Source organism: Oncorhynchus kisutch, linkage group LG5 (assembly GCF_002021735.2).
Source record: "Oncorhynchus kisutch isolate 150728-3 linkage group LG5, Okis_V2, whole genome shotgun sequence".
In the NCBI taxonomy this organism is placed as follows: Eukaryota; Metazoa; Chordata; class Actinopteri; order Salmoniformes; family Salmonidae; genus Oncorhynchus; species Oncorhynchus kisutch.
In genome coordinates this window covers 36,742,167-36,762,790 of record NC_034178.2, presented here as the reverse complement: position 1 = coordinate 36,762,790, position 20,624 = coordinate 36,742,167, and the positions used below count along the sequence as shown (strand labels likewise).

The window sequence follows — 20,624 nt, the reverse complement described above, 5'->3', positions numbered from 1 at the left end:
AGCTTTACACCACTCCAGCCGACTCTTGTGATCTTAGGCTTGTGTGCGGCTGATTGCTATGGAAACCTATTTCCCAAAGCTCCCAACGAACAGTTATGGGGCTGACGTTGCTTCCAGAGGCAGTTTGGAACTCGGTAGTGAGTATTGCAACTGAAGACATGCGATATTTACACGCTACGCGCTTCAGCACTCTGCAGTTCTGTTCTGTGAGCTTGTGCGGCCTACCACTTCGCAGCTGAGCCGTTGTTGCTCCTAGACGTTTCCACTTCACAATTATAGCACTTACAGTTGACCAGGGATGCTCTAGCAGGGCAGACATTTAAGGAACTGACCTGTTGGAAAGGTGGCATCCTATGATGGTGCCACGTTGAAAGTCACTGAGCTCTTCAGTAAGGCCATTCTACTACCAATGTTTGTCTATGGAGATTGCATGGCAGTGTGTGCTATTTTACACACCGGTCAGCAACGGGTGTGGCTGAAATACTGTAGCCAAATCCACAAATTTGAAGCATGTCCACATAAATTTGTATGAAGTAAGCATTTCACTGTAAGGTCTACTACACCTGTTGTATTCGGCGCATGTGACAAATAAACTTTGATATATAGTGTATCTCTACCTGAAAAGACATGATCTAAGTGACTGATATTTGGTATTCAGCAGTCATAAAAGTATGTCTTATTTACTTTGAAGAACTACTGAAATAGTTATTTTGTCAGACAGCATAGGCAGCAGCTCTCTAGACGAGATGATGACTTGGAGTGAAATAAAGTAACCAAATAAAACAAATGTAATATACACAACTGAAATATTTTATTAAAGTAAAGTCATGTAAATAAAGGATGGTTAATAAAGTGATAAGCAGCAATGGGCAGTCACACCATCACTTACCATCACGGGACTTAATATTATTGTTTTATTCTGTGTTGTGACAGCAGTCAACCCACATAATGTATGGTGCATTTAATGTTTAAAAACAAAAAAAATCTCAACCCGAAATCGACCTTGCTTTATTATCAAACAGAAACCGAACCGACCTTGCTTTATTATCAAACTGAAACCGAACCGACCTTGCTTTATTATCGAACTGAAACCGAACCGACCTTGCTTTATTATCGAACTGAAACCGAACCGACCTTGCTTTATTATCAAACTGAAACCGAACCGACCTTGCTATATTATCGAACTGAAACCGAACAGACCTTGCTATATTATCGAACTGAAACCGAACAGACCTTGCTTTATTATCGAACTGAAACCGAACCGACCTTGCTATATTATCGAACTGAAACCGAACAGACCTTGCTTTATTATCGAACTGAAACCGAACCGACCTTGCTATATTATCGAACTGAAACCGAACAGACCTTGCTTTATTATCGAACTGAAACCGAACAGACCTTGCTTTATTATCAAACTGAAACCGCACCGACCTTGCTTTATTATCAAACTGAAACCGAACCGACCTTGCTTTATTATCGAACTGAAACCGAACCGACCTTGCTTTATTATCAAACTGAAACCGAACCGACCTTGCTATATTATCGAACTGAAACCGAACCGACCTTGCTTTATTATCGAACTGAAACCGAACCGACCTTGCTATATTATCGAACTGAAACCGAACAGACCTTGCTTTATTATCAAACTGAAACCGAACAGACCTTGCTTTATTATCAAACTGAAACCGAACAGACCTTGCTTTATTATCAAACTGAAACCGAACAGACCTTGCTTTATTATCAAACTGAAACCGAACCGACCTTGCTTTATTATCAAACTGAAACCGAACCGACCTTGCTTTATTATCAAACTGAAACCGAACTGACATTGCTTTATTATCAAACTGAAACCGAACTGACCTTGCTTTATTATCAAACTGAAACCGAACCGACCTTGCTTTATTATCGAACTGAAACCGAACTGACTTCGCTCACGATTGTCAGATGAAAGGCCATTCCTTTCCATCTTGCTGTCATTTTCTCTCTCTCCCTCCCTCTATCCTTATCCTTTTGCCTCCACAGACAGAGGGGGGAACAATAGACAGGATAAGGTTTCCCATAAATCATTCTGTTTTACACCCACTGCTTCACCTTAATCTCCTCCACAAGCAAGTGGTCAAATGTGAAACACAGCACATCGATACACAACACTCTGGTAAACAACCATTCTCTTGCTTCTGTTTGTACAAACACCTTTGGACAAAACATTCAGCTTGCGAGGTGACAGCAACATGGTGGAATCTCTAATTAGCCTATTTTAGGGCCCAGCTAAGCCATCACCATATTTCTTGCACTTATTCAGTCGTCTCAGATCAGTGAAATGGAGTTGGGCTGCAGAATATTGTACTTACTGTGTCCCACATGAGGATTTTTATGTCTCTGCTGAAGGAGTTGTTGATGTGCTGGGAGATGTACAGGTTGACAAAGTCACAGAAATGATGGTACATGTTAACCCCTGCCAAAAACACACATTCAGGTTGATCCATCACATCTCAGTCAGTACCGCTGTTAAGGCTGTTATTATTTGTTTATTCAAACGTTTGGTAATTGTAACAGCATCGACATAGACAAGATGCCGGCTGTACAATTGACCTAGCTAGCAAAATGTTGCCTATTTTCCAAACAAGTTTTAACAGGATAGCTAGATAGCTAACCAAGATAGCGACAGATAGTGCAGTTCATGTTGGACAATTTCAGTTGAAACTGGACAGAGAAAGGTCTGGGTTTACGTTTTAAAATGTTTATTGACTGGCAGACCATATACATGGCTAGCCATGATATTTAGAATTGTTTATGCATTTCCCATTTGGCATGTCTCTTCTGTCGCAGTTTGCAGCAGCACTGACAGCTGTGTTGACACCACAACTCGGACGAAGTTCCGAACAGCACGTCATGTCAACTTTTTTCTGCTCAATGATTGGACATTGTATAGAGTCAGCTGCGTGAAATAGGATGATTATATCTCTTGTGATGCAATGCAACTAAGTCGCAGGCTATTGTTTGGGGGGTGACACAAGGAGCAACCCAGATGCAACATTGTTGCAACAACATCAATTGTGTCCAGATTTCTTTGTGTGACCTCGGCTTTCCTGTGTCACTTACCTTAGAAATAGAATGCATAGATAGCCCATCCCACATTCTTGTCATTAATGACATAATAGCTGGACTGGCAGCCATTTTGAGTGTACCCATTCCTAAAATGAAAAAATACAGGTTATGACAACGTAATAATTGTATGCATTAACGTTAGAAAATAAGCACATTCATTGGACCAGTGCCATTGCTAATACTACAGGATTAGTATTGAAAACATGACATGCGGTAATAAAGTGGCTATAGATCATCTGAAAGACATTTAAATAGAATGACATTAAAACAGTTAGGCTATGTGTTTGCAGACTAGTTAGCTGAAATTCACTGCGATTGTGTGTATTTTCCACTTTCATGGCAAACTTTCTGTACTGCTAACATTCACTTCCAGTCATTTTCGACTCCGGTGCTGGTCCAATGAATTTGTTTATTTCCGAACGCTTCTGCATGGAATTATTATATTGTCTTAACCTTCTCAATCTTCAACCTGGACCATGCCAGAAACTAAAGGCCGGAAGTTTACCCTTCAATCTATGCTGTGGTTTGTTGAGTCAACTCAACTGACATGGCAAAAAATACATTCCATTTCACGAGCCACATCAGTTAGCATCATTTGAATGAACAGTCTACATTACCATGGCAACCCAGCATCAGATGATAGAACATTTCAAAATATCAAACTCTGTGCAGTGTATACCAGGCAGCCATTGCCAGGGTTCCAAGCATGTTGGGCGGCAGGTAGCCTAGCGGTTAGAGTGTTGGCCTTGTAACCGAAAGGTTGCAAGATCAAATCCCCGAGCTGACAAGGTAGAAATCTGTCTTTCTGCCCCTGAACAAGGCCCCTGTTCCTAGGCTGTCATTGAAAATAAGAATTTGTTCTTAGTTAAATAAAGGTTAAAAAGAATAATAAATAAATGTTATATTAATTGTATTTATATATACGCAAACAGAATGTGTTATTTGATATTGTACTAAAAAGGCATGAAGACTGTGCCCACCTGCATCAAGCTTCATGAATACAGTAGGTTTCTCAAAGATGATGTCATAGTGCTCTTCATCTGTGGGTTTCAAGTCCAGCTCTGTGTATGTCTGTAGTTCACCATACCTTGGGAGGGGAAAACGAGCGTTTTTCAGAGTTATCATCCCTGTGTTATTCATAGTCACAGACATGACCATCAATCAATCAAATTGAACCTTTTTACTTTTGTTACAGAGAGAAATGTTCTTAGTAAGAAGAAAACTTGATATGAATCTCACAGTTCAGAGAGGGTCATAAGGAATCTATGTTTTGTCTCACCAGGACTGCAGAGGGCTCTTGTGCTCTCCTTCTGCGGCCAGCGCTCGTGGTTCAGACTGCAAAGCCCCCCAATCTCCCCCTCCTGGAGAAAGTCCTCCTTATACCTGCAGAGAAAACACAGGTGAGTCCTACACTTTCATTTTATCATCATTTCTTTCATTAGGCCAAGAGGAGGGTCAGTCATACTGCTTTCACCTATCCTGCCTTTCAGGTCAATGACGATGAAGAGACAAGCAAATGTAAGAAATAAAAACGTAACTACTAGGATTCCAGATGGGACTCTAGATAAGACGTGTCCCCAAGGGTACACTGACCTCTCATGACCCCTGCGAGGGTTCCGCAGGTCCAAGTACAGATTGGTTGCCCTGCAGAAGCGAGTGTGGCGGGTGCATTTCAGAGACGAGTCTCCCTAGAAATAAAATGTGAGCGTTTAGCAAACGTATTTTCTGTTTATCAGTGTGGATTCCTGAGTCCTGTGTGCAGCTGCACTAGAGGAGGAAGGGTTTACAGGATTGGTGGCCTTGCAGAGAGTCTTCATCTCACTGAGGCGCTCTGCCTGTTTCCAGAACAGCTTTGCTGCCTCCAATGAGCTGGCCCTAGGGAGGACGAAGAGCTCTGTTAGGTCAAACCAGTGGCAGAAATAAATTATGCACATCCACATGTATTACAAGAGCTTGACACAATATGCTAATTAATAAAATGAAACAATATTATTTTTTTATTTTTTATTTTACCTTTATTTAACTAGGCAAGTCAGTAAGAACAAATTCTTATTTTCAATGACGGCCTAGGAACAGTGGGTTAACTGCATGTTCAGGGGCAGAACAACAGATTTGTACCTTGTCAGCTCAGGGGTTTGAACAACCACCGCTCTAACCACTAGGCTACGCTGCCGCACTCTCTCCATTGTTAGTGAATGGAGAGAGTGGGATTGTAATTGTACCATCCGGAGTCAACCCTGGTGCAGACAGGATAGCCAAAGCAGTTCTCTGGGGCACAGTTCTTCTCATAGCCCCAGCAGGCCGACACATCCAGCAGAGCATCCTGTTATAAAACATTAAAGGGTGGGGAAGGGGGAGGCATAAACTAAAAGACGTGCTAAACACTTGGATGGAACTTAAAAGACCCCACTAAAAACAGCCTACTTGTACCACCATTATACACAAAACATCAGTACGTGGTCACTGTCAAACACTGTAAGCTTTCAATTGTTTTAGGCTTGAGCTCTAAACTTGCTTTCTGTTCACAAGACTTTGGCTGCTTAGACAAGAGACTTAAAATGAGCTAATCCCCCTCCACCATGTGTATGATGATAACAAACATGGTAGTCATAGGGCCCTATTACTGACAATAATAATAATCAATTACATTTGCAAATTTGCTCTTCATTATACAAGAATAATCTCAAAGTGCATAAAATCAAATAAACATAAAAATAGTTTAAAAAACCAAATACTGTATATCTAACCATATCAGGAAAGCAACAATCAAAGTCTTTGAGGTAAGGACATAATGGTAGGTTCCGCCAATGGAGATTAGCTTTAAAAAAAAAAGAGATTATCAGGAAGAGTTCCATTGGTGTGGTGCATGGGAGGAAAAGGCACAGTCCCCCATGGAGTAGTTTGGAGTGGCTTGAACATAAGGTGTGTGGAGGTTCATAGGGGGAGAGCAGGTCTGACAGGCAGGCGAGTCCAATGAATAATAACACAGTAGCTCACCCTGTATTATTTAAAAAACTATGACAGTACAGTTCTTAATTTAAAAGGGCAGAGCGGGTCCTCTCCACAGAGCCTGGCCACTCTCTTGTTATTGCGGGGGAAGTAGGAGATGTGGTGCCGTGGCAGTGCAAGGCTGCTGTAGTGGAGTGGTGGTTTGTGGTTGGTGTTCTCAGCTTCTTCAGCAGCTACCACAGCATAAATACAGACCATGACCAGTGCTACCAGCTGCAGCATAGTCAGTCCCACACAAACACATGTGAGAGTCACCTTGGTTTACCTCACAGCACAGCACAAACTCTGTGCAGTGAGAGCGAGAGAGGCAGACACACTGTAATCTTGGGTAAGAAATGGATACCACCGTTTACAAGTTTGTGGGTATAGACAATAGTGTGGGAATCTGCATTGAGGCGGATCTGAACTTTATATAGTAGAAGTCCTGTTGCAGGAAATATTAGTGACATTTTTCCTACCATTGTTCAAGCAATCATGGCTGGGATAGGGGAAATTGACAACAACAAAAAAATCAAGTGCGGGACGGGTATGACCAGTGACCAGGAACAGGATCCTGCACCTATCAGATTTGACTTGGTTTGTTCCGGCACCTATTTGCCCAGATCTGGTACCTCTCGCGGCATGATTAATTAATTATTCCACTGTTCACACTTTAGACATTCGAATAAAAGCGATCAGTATTAAATCAAGTTGTCTCCTTGTTATTTCTCCTGCCCTCCAGAAAGACCATCATGTAAAAGCGTGGTGATCCTTCCGTGTAATCATTCTATACTGACACACTGACTCCAGACCTGCTCTATTATTTGTTGATAGAGGTTATGGGGAGGGCCAGTGGGGTAAGTAACTGATCTTGACACAGGTATTGGTGGTCAGCTAGTGAGCCCTCAGATTTTTTTTTGGTTTTTGAACATGCCTGAACCAAGGCGCGTTGACTCTCAGGAGTTAAATGGACTTGAGATGGGGAGAGTCATTGTGGGAGGTTAAAACGTGTTTTTATCCGAGTATGTGCTTCGTATTATCACATAGGTAGGAGGCCTATGTATTCTCATGCATGTTCTGCTGTAGCCTACATTGATTTATTTTATTTGAAGTTCTATTCCAATATTGTGATATTTGTTCTACTGCTACCTTGATGTCTTGAAAATGATATGGAATTCGGGTCTTGTAAGCCCCACAGCTGGGTACAGTTGTGGGGCATACTCAGATAAAAACATTTTGGGTGTTCTGCAGTGTGTTCTGCAGTGTCCTCTAAAAATGTTGCTGGACATTGATGTCTAGACAAGTAGGCCATAAGAAATGTAGACCTGTGTAAACACCGCAGCTATACTCAAGTATGTGGGCATACTGAAGTGACGTGTAAAATGCTTTGAATTAATTAGCACCTTGGAGGGTGCTGTCCGTTTCACCACCGTTTTAGGCCACTTGGCTGCTATGTTGTTTGACAATTTTTTCGTCTCAATCTGATGCTTTTGAGCCCGTGGGGAAACACCACGAGGCTTCAAAAATATGCTGAAGTTGTTTGAATATGTACATTCAGAGTCTTTAATAATAACACCAATAGGCTAAATGTCGAATCACATAATTATGGCATGTTTATGGTGTAAAGTGTTGCTCCCTTAATTAAAGCCGTCTAGACTTTTCTCAGGGAGTGTCACAGGCCGGCTACTGTATCAAATGAATAAATTGTTGCTTCCACAACACAATCGTTATATTCATTGCTACAATGGAACACACGCTCTGAACCATACACGCACAGTGACTGACATATTATCCGATTTTCACAAGTTGTTCACCAATATATAATTATCTGTAGTTTACGGGGTTCTATCACTGCTCCAGAGCTCCTTACGAAAGTTGCAGCAATATTATTACATGACCATTACAAATGCCCCTAATAAAACGTCTGGATTAGTAGTTTCACTTTGCTCGATAAATCATCCCGGCCCCGCTACACTGATGTCATCAATTTGGAACGTTTTGGTGGCACCGCTATGGCTGGTACACAGCTAAATGCATTCCCGAGTGAAAAGTGATAGAACCTGCAAACTTCCAAAAACAACTTCTCGTGAATAAAATAAAGTTTATGTGGTCGATCAGAAGACTAAACTACACATGTATTAAACCTGGCGCTTACCTTCTGCAAACTAAAATGTAGAATCTCCAGGTCGCCATAACACCGGAAACATTACACCGGCACGCAGTGTACTATTAGTCACAAGGTGGAGATGTAGGATGTAGTTGGGTTTTGTACATGTTCTTGACGTCCTCCAGGTCGAGTCTCAGCTCCTCTGCCTCCTCAGCCTTCTCTCCATACATCTGGAGGATGGTGTAGCGTCTCAGCTCCAGCTCCTACAACACAGTCAGTCACACAACGCGGGCTCAGAGGATAACACTAGATCTATAGTCTCAAGAGGGCTAACTCTAGTGGACTTTTCCTTATCTGTGACTAGCTGCTTATAAAGCTCTGTCCAGCAACTCATCTTACGAGATATTAGTTCACAACTAACATCTTGTATTTAAGCTAAATAATCACAACAGCGATTTACCCTAATATGATTAAACTGTCTTAGTGGTACTTCTATGAATGAATCCTCTCCTCACCTGAAGTTGCACTTTCAGTGTGGAGATCTCCCTCACACTGTCCTCCATCTCCTCATTCTGATTGGTCAATCTGACCGTCTCCTCCACCATGGAAGAGCGAGTCCTCTCTAGACTAGAGATCTCCAGCTAAGGGGGCAGGCAAGAGAGCGAAAGAGGGAAAGAATGAAAGAGGAAAGAAAGAGGTAAGAAAGATCCTGGCAAGCAGTTTTTCAGCAACCTTCAGAAAGTACATTTGAAAATCAGACACTTCATCGAAAACTAGAAGACATTTGAAGAAATCCATGTAGGACACTCTTGCAGTGGTAGTCCTCAAAGCAAAGTAGAAGCAGTGTCAGGAAGGCAGTTGGTACCTGTAGCTGCGCTCTCTCCCTCTGAGTTTCAGCTGGGACTGCAGGATCTCTATGATGCTGGTGCCTCCACTGAGCCGAGCCGCCTCATACAAGTTGGTCCCACTCAAAGACATGGACGTGGTCATCGTCCCCAACGACTGATCCAGAGAGTCCTCCTGATGAAATACAAAACAGGTCTCTCTTGTTAACCATCCAACCTCAAGTGAGCCAAATATGCAAACTAGCTCAGATTTGTCCCTTTGCCATAAGTTCCCTATTCCTTTTACTGAGGTAACCTTCCCTAATACTGGGCAAACAAATGGAGGTTGGCTGGGTGTGAAAGGGTCAATTGTGTGCCTGTGGCGAGTACCTGGGAGGAAGAGGAGTGCAGGCCTGTGTGGTCCACTGCACTGATGGAGCTGAAACGGGACTGGGAGGGGGTAGATGAGGCTGGGGGCTCACCCACAAACTGAACCAATGACTTCCACTCCTAATGACAGAAACAGCATGTTATTTTCCCTCCACACAGACTGATTTAAGAACAGACACACAAGGTTGGTCATTGATATAAAACAGAAATCGATAGATATCTACCTTTCCCTTGAGGGTCTCTTGTGCTAGGTAGCGTTTTTTCCTTTCTTGCTCCACCTTCATTTTTTCCATCTCCAGCTGATTGGTCAGGAGTAGCTGGTGGGAGGAACAGAGGAGGTTAAATCAACTGTATTTATGAATCCCTTTTTACATCAGCAGATGTCACAAAGTGGTATACAGAAACCCAGTTTTAAACCCCAAACAGCAAGCAAGGCAGATGTAGAAGCACGGTGGCTAGGAAAAACTCCCTAGAAAGGAAGGAAACCTAGGAAGAAACCAGGCTCTGAGGATGTGTGAGAAGTGTTGTTACGTTACTGCAGGATAAATTGGGCAGGGGAAGAAACATGCCTTGTCCTTCTTGGCCTCCTCCTGTGCTCGAGTGTGCTCTCCCCTCAGATTCTCCAGCTCCACATGCTCCCTACACCATAAGGATGACAGGAAATGGCACGTTAATGGAAAGGCTCCAAAGCTTTGTAATGAATAGCCATTAGGTCCACTGTTACGTTCCTCAGATTATGTGTTGTAGTTTGTGTATTTGCATGTGTTTATTTCAGGAAATGGCTTCCTGAAATGGAAATGGAAATGGCTCCAACACTCAGACATCATTTACAAATGAAGCATTTGTGTTAAGTGAGTCCGCCAGATAAGAGGCAGTAGGGATGAACAGGGATGTTCGAATTTGACCATTTTCCTGCATTCAAAATGTAACAAGTACTTCTGGGTGTCAGGGAAAATGTATGCAGTAGAAAGTATATTTTATTCAGGAATGCAGTAAAAAATATAAATGGTAAAGTACAGATACCCCAAGAAACTACTAAAGTATACTTTCAAGTATTTTTACTTAAGTACTTTAGACCACTGCAACTGTTTTAAAGTCACCATTGGCCTCATAGTGAAATCCCCGAACGGTTTCCTTCCTCTCCGGTAACTGAGTTAGGAAGGACGCCTGTATCTTTGCAGTGACTGGGTGTATTGATACACCCAACCACAGTTTAATTAAGAACTTCACCATACTCAAAGGGATTTTCAATGTCTGCTTTTTGTATTTTGACCTATATACCAAAAGGTGCCCTTCTTTGCGAAGCATTGGAAAACCTCCCTGGTCTTTGTGGTTGAATCTGTGTTTTAAATTCACTGCTCAACTGAGTGAACTTACATATAATTGTATGTGTGGGGTACAGAGATGTGGTAGTCATTCGAAAATCATGTTAAACGCTATTATTGAACACTGTGAGTCAATGCGCCTTATTTTGTGACTTGTTAAGAAGATTTTTACTCCTGGCTTTCCTAAGGGGTAGAATACTTACTGACTCAAGGCATTTCAGCTTTTCAATTAAGTGTAAAACAATTCCCATAACATAATTCCTATTTTACATTATAGGGTATTGTCTGCAGGCAAGTGATTTTTTAGTATTTTTTTTATCCATTTTAAATTCAGGCAATAACACAACAAAACGTGGAAAAAGTCATGGGGTGGGAATACTTTCTGAAAGCACTAAGTGAAGGCAACTTACTACTGTGTCTCACCGAGCCTGTGTTAAAAGCCCTCCAATACCTGCTGCTGTCATCCTCCAGTTTCTCTAGCCTGGTCTTTTCTGTGTCCAGCTGACAGTGGCGACGCCCTTTCTCCTGGCAAAGCAGGGAATTCTGGGACTCCAGTGAGACCAGCTGGACCTTAATGGCCAGAAGCTCCTCAGTTGCTGCGCACTCCTTTTCCACAGCAACAGTCAGCTGGGCCTGTGCCTCCGCTGATGAGTTAAAGGGTGGGAGGATAAAGGAATTAACCCTTCATTTAAAAATAGGAGTAATCCAGCGAGGCCTGCAGGTTTTCAATCTGTCTGAGCAAGGGCTGTGTTGCTGAGGTAACACTCTGACTCAGCTCCTGGGTCCTGGTCTCCACCCCCTGCAGTCTCTAAAGACCACCGGTAAACACATCAGTGTGTAACCTTTGACCCCTAACACACAAGCATGGCTGCGCCTTACAGTGAACTCCAAAGAAGTAATGAGGAAAACAGGACTGTGTGAGTGTCTCCTACCTGCTGAAGGTTACTGATCTCCACACTCAGGTAGTCTTCTTTCCTGGCCAGCTGCTGTTCAGCCCTCTGCAGAGCCTGCTGCAGATCAGCCACTTGGTTGACCAAAGCATCCTGCTGCATGTGGGCCTCCACCAGGGTCAGAGCCAGCTCCTCCTTGACCTGGGTTTCCCTGCTCAAAACAGCTTCCTGGGCCTCGCTGGCATGGCTGGCCTTGGCTTTGTGCAGCCCTGCCAGTTCCATGAGATCACATACACCCCACCATGTCACTACATGGCTTGGAAATATGAGTTGGTGCTTCTGTGACCATCTTTACCCATCAGAATGTTGTGTCTTTGTGGGATTTCTAAATGACAAGCACATCTGAAGTAGGAGTTGGAAAAGTAGAGTTATTATTATTTGTGTGAAGTATGTATTCTTACTTGTAGGAGTTGTCGAGGGCAGCCTGCGGGCTCTTATTGTTTTCCTGGTGTTCCTCTGAGTCATTCTGGAGATTGGTCATGTCCTTCTCCTGGCGCTCCACCACTATGTTCAGCTTGTTAATGTTGTCCCTGTGCTGCTTCTCCACCTCCTCCTTCCCATCAAAAAGCTGGAGACACACACACACGGCCAGGCATAGTTAGACACTAATGGGCATTCAGGATCAGGACACACTTCTGATGACCATAAAGTATTGCGACTTTTCTATAAAATTCAACATTTTTTAATATATTTCCCCTGACCTGCTGTAGGTGTTCGAGCTCCTCCTCCTGCTATTTAAGCATCTTGTTCTGTTTGGTGATTTTAGTCTCACTCTCCTTCACACGCAGCTTCTTGATGATGTTGGAGTGTTGCAGCTGCTGCTTGGACAGCTTCTCACCCTCCTCAATCAGTCCGTGGATCTGCTTCTCCTTCTCTCTGAGGATCTCCATAGTCTGGTGGACAGCTCTTCCCTCATCCCCTTAATCTCCTATGGAGTAAACATAACAGTAAAAAGATCAGGCATTTTTTGCATTGTGACTATCATTGTCACTAATGTTCAGTTAGATATATGACAATGATCTTAAATGAGTTCTTAGGCAGTGTGTTAGTTCTTAGCTTGTTTTACCTTCTTGGCAATGTCTCTCTCCTTGCATGCTAGCTGGGCTTTCCTCTCGGTGTCTGCGATGCTCTGTGTGAACTCTTCCTTCAGAGACTGAACACTGGAACTCTCCTCCGTAAGACCAATCACCTCACTGTGACACACACAGAGACTCCTCAGTCTCATAAAGGACCATCCTTATCCAAACACCATACATACCCTCCCATTGACAAAACCAAGAGGACATATACTCGCCGACAAACTTATTTGTTTCTTTAGGCTATTCTAATATAGACCATGCAACTGAACAAAAATATAAACACAAAATGCAACTATTTCAAAGATTTGACGAGTTACAGTTCATATAAGGATATCAGTCAATGGAAATAAAATAACTAGGCTCTAATCTAAAGGTTTCACATGACTGGGAATACAGATATGCATCTGTTGGTCACAGATATCTTTAAAAAAAAGTAGGGGCATGGATCTGAAAAACAGTATTTGGTCTGTCAACTACTTGTCTCATGCAGGGCCATGGAACACATCTCCTTCGAAAAGAGTTGATCAGACTGTTGCTGTTGTTCCACTCTTCTTCAATGGCTGTGCAAAGTTGTTGGATGTTGGCGGGATCTGGAACACGCTGTCGTACACGTCGATCCAGAGCATCCCAAACATGCTCAATGGGTGACATGTCTGGTGAGTATGCAGGCCATGCAAACATGAGGTGATGGCGGCGGATGAATGGCACGACAATGAGCCTCAGGATCTCATCACGCGGTGCATTCAAATTGCCATAACTAAAATGCAATTGTGTTCGTTGTCCGCCACCATGCAGCACGCTGTTCACAACGTTGACATCAGCAAACTGCTTGCTCACACAACGCCATACACGCAATCTGTCCAGTACAGTTGAAACCGGAAAACATCCGTGAAGAGCATACTTCTCCAACATGCCAGTGGCCATGTTGGAGAAGTATGTGAGCATTTGCCCACGGAAGTCGGTTACGACGCCGAACTAGTCAGGCCAAGACGACAAGCACGCAGATGAGCTTTCCTGAGATCCTTTCTGACAACTTGTGCTGAAATTCTTTGTTTGTGCAAACCCACAGTTTCATCAGCTGTTCGGGTGGCTGGTCTCAGATGATCCCACAGGTGAAGAAGCTGGATGTGGATGTCCTCGGCTGGCATGGTTACACATGGTCTGCGGTTGTGAGGCCGGTTGAACGTACTGATAAATTCTCCAAAACAACATTGGAGGCGGCTTATGGTAGAGAAATTAACATTAAATTATCTGGCAACAAATCTGGTGGACATTCCTGCAGTCAGCATGCCAATTGCACACTCCCTCAAAACTTGAGACATCTGTGGCATTATGTTGTGTGGCAAAATTTAGAGTGGCCTTTTATTGTCCATACACAGGGTGCACCTGTGTAATGATCATGCTGTTTAATCAGCTTCTTGATATGCCACACCTGTCAGGTGGATGGATTATCATGACAAAGAATAAATGCTCACCAACAGGGATGTAAACAGATTTGTGCACAAATTTTGAGCAAAAAGCTATTTGTGCTTATGGAGAATTTCTGTGATCTTTAATTTCAGCTCAGGAAACATGGGACCAACACTTTCTTTAAATGTTGTGTTTATATTTTTGTTCAGTATATTTCCATTGGTTCGTTTAGAGAATGCTCCTTTCTGCTCTTACATGGCATTTTCAAACCTGGATTTTACCCAATGTCAAGATGTTGATACACACTGTTTAAGGTTGTCACACTCTTCCTCTAGCCTTGCCTTGTCTTCGCTGATTGTCAGCAGCTGTAACTCCCTCTTCTCAAGGCAGTTTGACATCTCATCAATTACCTACAAAAAAGTCCACATAGGAACATCAAAGGGAATTCACTCAGTGAATGAATAAAAATGATAGTGTACCTTGTTTCTAGACTCGCTTTCAAAGGACAACTTCATTTTCAGTTTCCACCAAGAATGTTTTTCAAATAGAGGAGCACATTGCTTAATGCATGATGGTTTGGGGAATGCTTCGTGTCAACAGGGTCAATCCATGTCATTTCAGCAAGCCATGACACCCATCTCAGATTGTTCTGTGTCTGTAGTTAGAAACAGCTAAGATTAGCATTCCTGCAACATTATTTTGTTGAAATATCATTTTATCTCTGAGAAATTAAGCTAATTGTCCACTTTAATTGAAAGGATAAGGATTCATATAATAATATTCAATAAATACATTTCATTTGGACCAAACTTTTTCCTAACAATGTGTAAGCCATGGTGAATCCAAAGAAAAGGTCCAAAGACACCCACTGATCCCTCACACCAATCCCACCTCAACAATGAGTATAGACTATAAGTTTTCTATGTCTGACAAGTAGTATGGAGCCATGGCTGAGTATTGTTTCTTCATCAAATGTAGTGTATTCTCATTGAATATGGTGATGTTTTTTCCCCCTGTTCAGATAAATTAGTCTTTGAAGTTGTTAGGTTTATCGCCCATCCTACATCCTGATATTATATGGTTCTGACCACTAGATGGTGCTGTTCCAGATTATGTGAAAGGGATAGGCCTTGTTCACCCAAATTACAAAATCACATATTGGTTTCCTTACCCTGTAAGCAGTTAAATGGACAAGGTACGAAAGCAATCCATTCTTTGGTTTTGTTGTCTACTGTTTCAAGTACTAACTTTCTAGCATTTGTACCATAAATCCAATGCAAGGCAATAGTACCTATAGTATATTATAATTTACATCCGTAAAAATGTATTGTGTAACTCAATGATTGTTCTTATTGATGACAACAAACCCAAAGCATGGATTGCTGTCATACCTTGTCCATAAACTGCTTACAGGGTATGGAAACAAATGTAATTTTGTAATTGGGGTGAACTAGGCCTATCCATTTAACATCACCTGGAACAGCACCATCTACTGGTCAGAACCTGGTCATATCAGGACGCAGGATGGGACATAAACCTAACTTCAATGACTAATTTATCTGAACAAGGGAAAAATAAAACATCCTCAAATTCCGAGAATACATTACATAGGATGAAGAAACAATACTCCGAGCCACAGCTCCATACTACTTGTCGATTATGTCAAATGTAGAGAACTGATACTTTGTACTCATTGTTGGGGTAGGATTAGCGTGGGGGGGGGGGGTCCATGAATGTCAGATTCCTTGTGTCTAACTCATTTTTAGAAAAAATACGTTTGGTCCAAATTTATCAAATTATATTTCAACAAAATTGTTTTGCAGGAATGCCAATCCAATCCGTTTCCAACAGGAACAATTAATGAACAATCTGAGATGGTTACCAAAATTCTTTCTTGTGCTTTGAAGTGGAACAACCCCACAGGGACCATTTACAGTGCATTGGGAAAGTATTCAGACCCCTTGACTTTTCCCACGTTGTTATTTTCCAGCCTTATTCTAAAATGGATTTCTCAGCAATCTACTACACACAACACCCCATAATGGCAAAGCAAAAACATGTTATTTTTATGTATAAACAAAAAAATATGAAATATTTCATTTACATAAGTGTTCAGACCCTTTACTCAGTATGTTGTTGAAGCACCTTTGGCAGTGATTACAGCCTTGAGTCTTCTTGGGTCCTCTTGGCACACCTGTATTTGGTGGTTTCTCCTATTCTTCTATGCAGATCCTCTCAAGCACTGTCAGGTTGGATGGGGAGCGTCGCTACACAGCTATTTTCAGGTCTCTCAAGATGTTAGATCGGGTTCAAGTCTGGGCTCTGGCAGGGCCACTCAGAGAGTCTTGTCCCCAAGCCACTCTTGCGTTGTCTTGGCTGTGTGCATAGGGTCTTTGTCCTGTTGGAAGGTCCTGAGCTCTCTGGAGCAGGTTTTCATCAAGGATCTCTCTTTATTTTGCTTCATTAATCATTCCCTTGATCCTGATCCATGGTGACAGGTTTTCTCCAGACGTGACGCTTGGCATTCAGGCCAGAGTTAAATATTGGTTTCATCAGACTAGATAATCTTGCTTCATGGTCTGAGAGTCCTTTAGGAAAACTCCAAGCAGGCTGTCATGTGACTTTTACTGAGGAGTGGCTTCCGTCTGGCCACTCTACCATAAAGGCCTGATTGGTGGAGTGGTGCAGAGATGGTTGTCCTTCTGGAAGGTTCTCTCATCTCCACAGAGGAATTCTGGAGCTCTGTCTGAGTGATCATTGGGTTCTTTGTCACCTCCCTGACCAAGGTCTTTCTCCCCCGATTGTTCAGTTTGGCCTGGCAGCCAGCTCTTTTTATTTTATTTAATCAAATTTGGACCAGGGCTGTAACGTAACATGTAGAAAAAGGAAAGGGGTCTGAATACTTTCCGAATGCACTGTACTTTGATATATGAACATGACTGCCCAACAGTGCCATGATTCTGCTCTCTATGAGTAAGTATTTAAAGTCACACAAACCCATGCACATTGACACAACACACAGTTTTTAAAAAGTGGTGTTTCAAGTTGCAAAGGTCATGTTGTGGACCGCTGTATTACCTTTTGAAGCCCTAGAATCGGACAAGTTGACACTCTTTTCTCCTGTGTAATTGGTGGGGGGCTGCTGTTCCTCCACGTCCTCAGGATTCTCGCCATTAACAGGCGTGGCACTGCGACCACTCTCCTCCATCTCATTCTTATCCAGAGACTGATCCTTCATTGCTTCTGTTAGCACCTCCTATTCTTCCTCTTCCTGTTTCTCCTCCTTCCGTACCTGTGTGGGGGTGGCAACTATGACAGGAGGTGAGGGCATGGGTCCTGCGGTGACAGACGCCAGCGTCCGGTTCCCTGGGATCTCATCGTCAGAGTTGACTTCACTGACACTGCGGCTGTCCAAAGACTGCATGCTGAACGAGTCGATGCGCTCAAAGGCATCGGAAGAGGAGCCGCAGCTCTCGGTCAACTTGGCGTAGTCCTCCAGGCAGGAGAAGTCTCCACATGCAGATGCTGAGAGCAGCTGGAAAGAGCCCTGCATCAGGTGGAGGCCTGCCTTGGCCTCTGCAGTCTCTTGCCTGGAACTGGCCGAGCTCTCACTCTGCACACTTTCATGGTCCAAAACCTCTATGTCACTAGTGGTGGAGGTGCCTGAGGAGAATGTGCTGACAGGAGTGGAGGGGGTGTTGCTGTCTGTCCTCTGATTTCAGGGAGGGTGCTTCACTCTGCTTGTCCTCCACTTTGGGGTCTTTGGGCTCCAATAGGATTTCCTTAGGGGGTGTGGTAAGGAAAGAGTCGAAGGGGGACTCCAGTTCAGTGTTGCTAGAGGGTTCAGAAGTGTCAACAACATCATCATCAGGTTGGGTGTCTGAGGGAGTAAATGGTTGTTCTGTTTGTGCATCCTCAGGAACAGCAGTTGTATCATCTACAGTTGATTCTACCCAACTCTCACTGATTAGTGGACTGTCAGTGTCATTATGAGCATCACCCTGAGCCAAGACTGGAGGGTCTGGTGTCTGAACGAGGATGATTTCTGAGGAAGACCATTGACTTTTGGACTCTGTCAGGTTCTCATCAGCTTCCTGTTCTTCAAGTCTGTTGGTCTCCTTCATCCCTGGCTTGTGAGGGTCCACATCGTCCTTAACCATAGTCTCCCTGTTCTCATCATCCTTCTCCTGTAGCCACCTGTGGGTGGCACAGATACAATCTGGATATTCATGACACTCTGCAGTTCTCCTGGGGGCAGAAAAGCATTGAAGAAGTTTTCTGTTTCATCCACAACCGCGCGGGTGACAGCGGTCGTGATGGCCTCTGATGACAGAGGGAGAGTTGTTACACAATCCTCTGGAGGAGATTCCCATTGTGTCAACCCCCATCCACCGCTCAATGGCGTCTTCCCTGGTAGATCTAACGGGAAAAAAGGTTGTAGCCCTTGTTGGTAAATGGCCAGAAGATAAGGGCATATAGCAGTCAGACACCAAAGCATATTTTATATTTATTTTATTGGGTAAATTAGACACCGGCTCATCATAGTTTCCTTATCACGAAGACTAGCTAGTGTTTCACTTTCATTGGTAATCACATCAATTCAGGAATAATGCTCAGACGCAAATGGTTGTGTATTAAATCACAAAACAACCAATGACAGCAGTACACAGTTATACTATAACATTAGCTAACGTTACTTCACCTACCGCCATAAGGCATTATCACTTTAATGTCAAGAACTCGGTCGATGGATTTCTGAGCTGTTGTCAAAGATTGTTTGGCAAAGCTTGACAGCTGGGTAAATCTGAACCAACTCATGATAGCGGTCTCTTGCTAGCGAGCGCTAACGTTAGTGAACAGACTCTCTAGCTAGCCAGCCAATTTAGCTAGGAATATGAACATCCACATGAGGTTTACTAACAAGACAGAGAGTTAACTTGTCAGCTTGGAATAATATGCCCATTCCACGCAATGAGCCATATGTTTTAACAACAATCTCTGTCGAAGCAAATAAGCGAGTTGGCTAGCTGGTTAGCTAGCTAGATAAGCATCAATCAGGCAAACCCTTCCTCGACCTCGATACAAGTCAAATAATACTTCAGAAATATAACGTTAGCTAGCTAGTACATCCATACAGTGGAATGAAAATCCATGCCTCAACTGGGACATGACTCTTTAAACGTTATTATTATTCTGTTTCGTTAATCGCCTTTCCCTTTCATTGTTGATATGTTTTGGTATTTTTGAAATATGGCGTAATTCTCGGAGTTTCTTCATATGGGCGTTCCTTGATATCAGGAAACGCCCATTAGTGCCTGCCATTGGTCAGTCCATTGATCAGTTCCTGCCATAGAGACGATATTAGATTGTGTCAGAGGGTGCACCCGATTGCACCGGAAGAGGGAGGCCCAACTCAGCGGAAACGCAGTCGCCATCCAGCAAGTGTTTTTCGTTGTTTCGCCTACCAAGCAATTACTTTTTGTATGAAGGTCAATAAGAGTGCCTAACTTAGTAAACAACTAAATGAATAGCTTATTTGCAAGGTGAGGTTTATTTAATCAAATAGAAGTTTCCTAATGCTTAAGTTGTTACGAGTGCACAGACATAAGTAGGTCATGTGATATCCGGCAACTTTGAGAAAAAACACTTCATATCGGAGTTGTCTGGATATGGCTATGTGCATGCATAGAATGAGGCTAAAGTGCATAGAAACTCTCTCCAATTAATACACTCAGTTTACCGCAACAACCCGCATCGAATATTCCAATAAGGATTACAATAATGAGATGTAGCCATAAATCCAAAGAAAGCAAACGCAAGAGCTAAGCAGCCTGCCATGTCGCTTTGTTTACAATGGTTGCTTTCCAACCACGGTTGTGTTTTCAGTCATCATGGAATGAATTATCAATAATTATGATTAATTATTGAAAAAGTTCAAATTTGAAAAAGTTGGGTTGCAGGTAGCCTAGTGGTGAGAGCATCGGGCCAGTAACCTAAAGGTCGCTGGTTCGATGCTGATAATGTGAATCATTTTTAAATGTGCCCTGGAGCAAGGCACTTAACCTTAATTGCTCCTGTAAGTTGCTTTTGATAAGAGTGTATGCTAAATGACCTGAATGTCAAATATTACCACTGACTAAAATTAGACTGTGTTTGAATTTCTGGCTTAAACATGATCTCTACTGTATAAATATGTTGTATATAAACATTTATGACTAGTTAAAACAGAGATTTGTGGTGACGCGGGGAGCAGTGAAATGCACTCGCCTACCTGGCATGGTACATTATTAGCTCTAATGCACAAAGCTCTCCAGTGTCATCAGAAACAAACGCATAATACTTTTTATTATAAGTGCTTTTCAAGGCCCCCAAAGTCTACCAAAGTCACTTAACACCCAAAGTAGCCAAATGTATTGCTTCAGTCAAACTGTATTACAATCTTT

At 42.7% G+C, this 20,624-nt stretch overlaps 1 pseudogene; it reads right to left on the bottom strand.

Annotated features, from left to right (window-relative positions):
- Positions 1-4,102: 4,102 nt before the first annotated feature.
- LOC109891527 (TATA element modulatory factor-like) lies at positions 4,103-20,466 on the bottom strand (annotated as a pseudogene).
- Between the last annotated feature and the right edge of the window lie 158 nt (positions 20,467-20,624).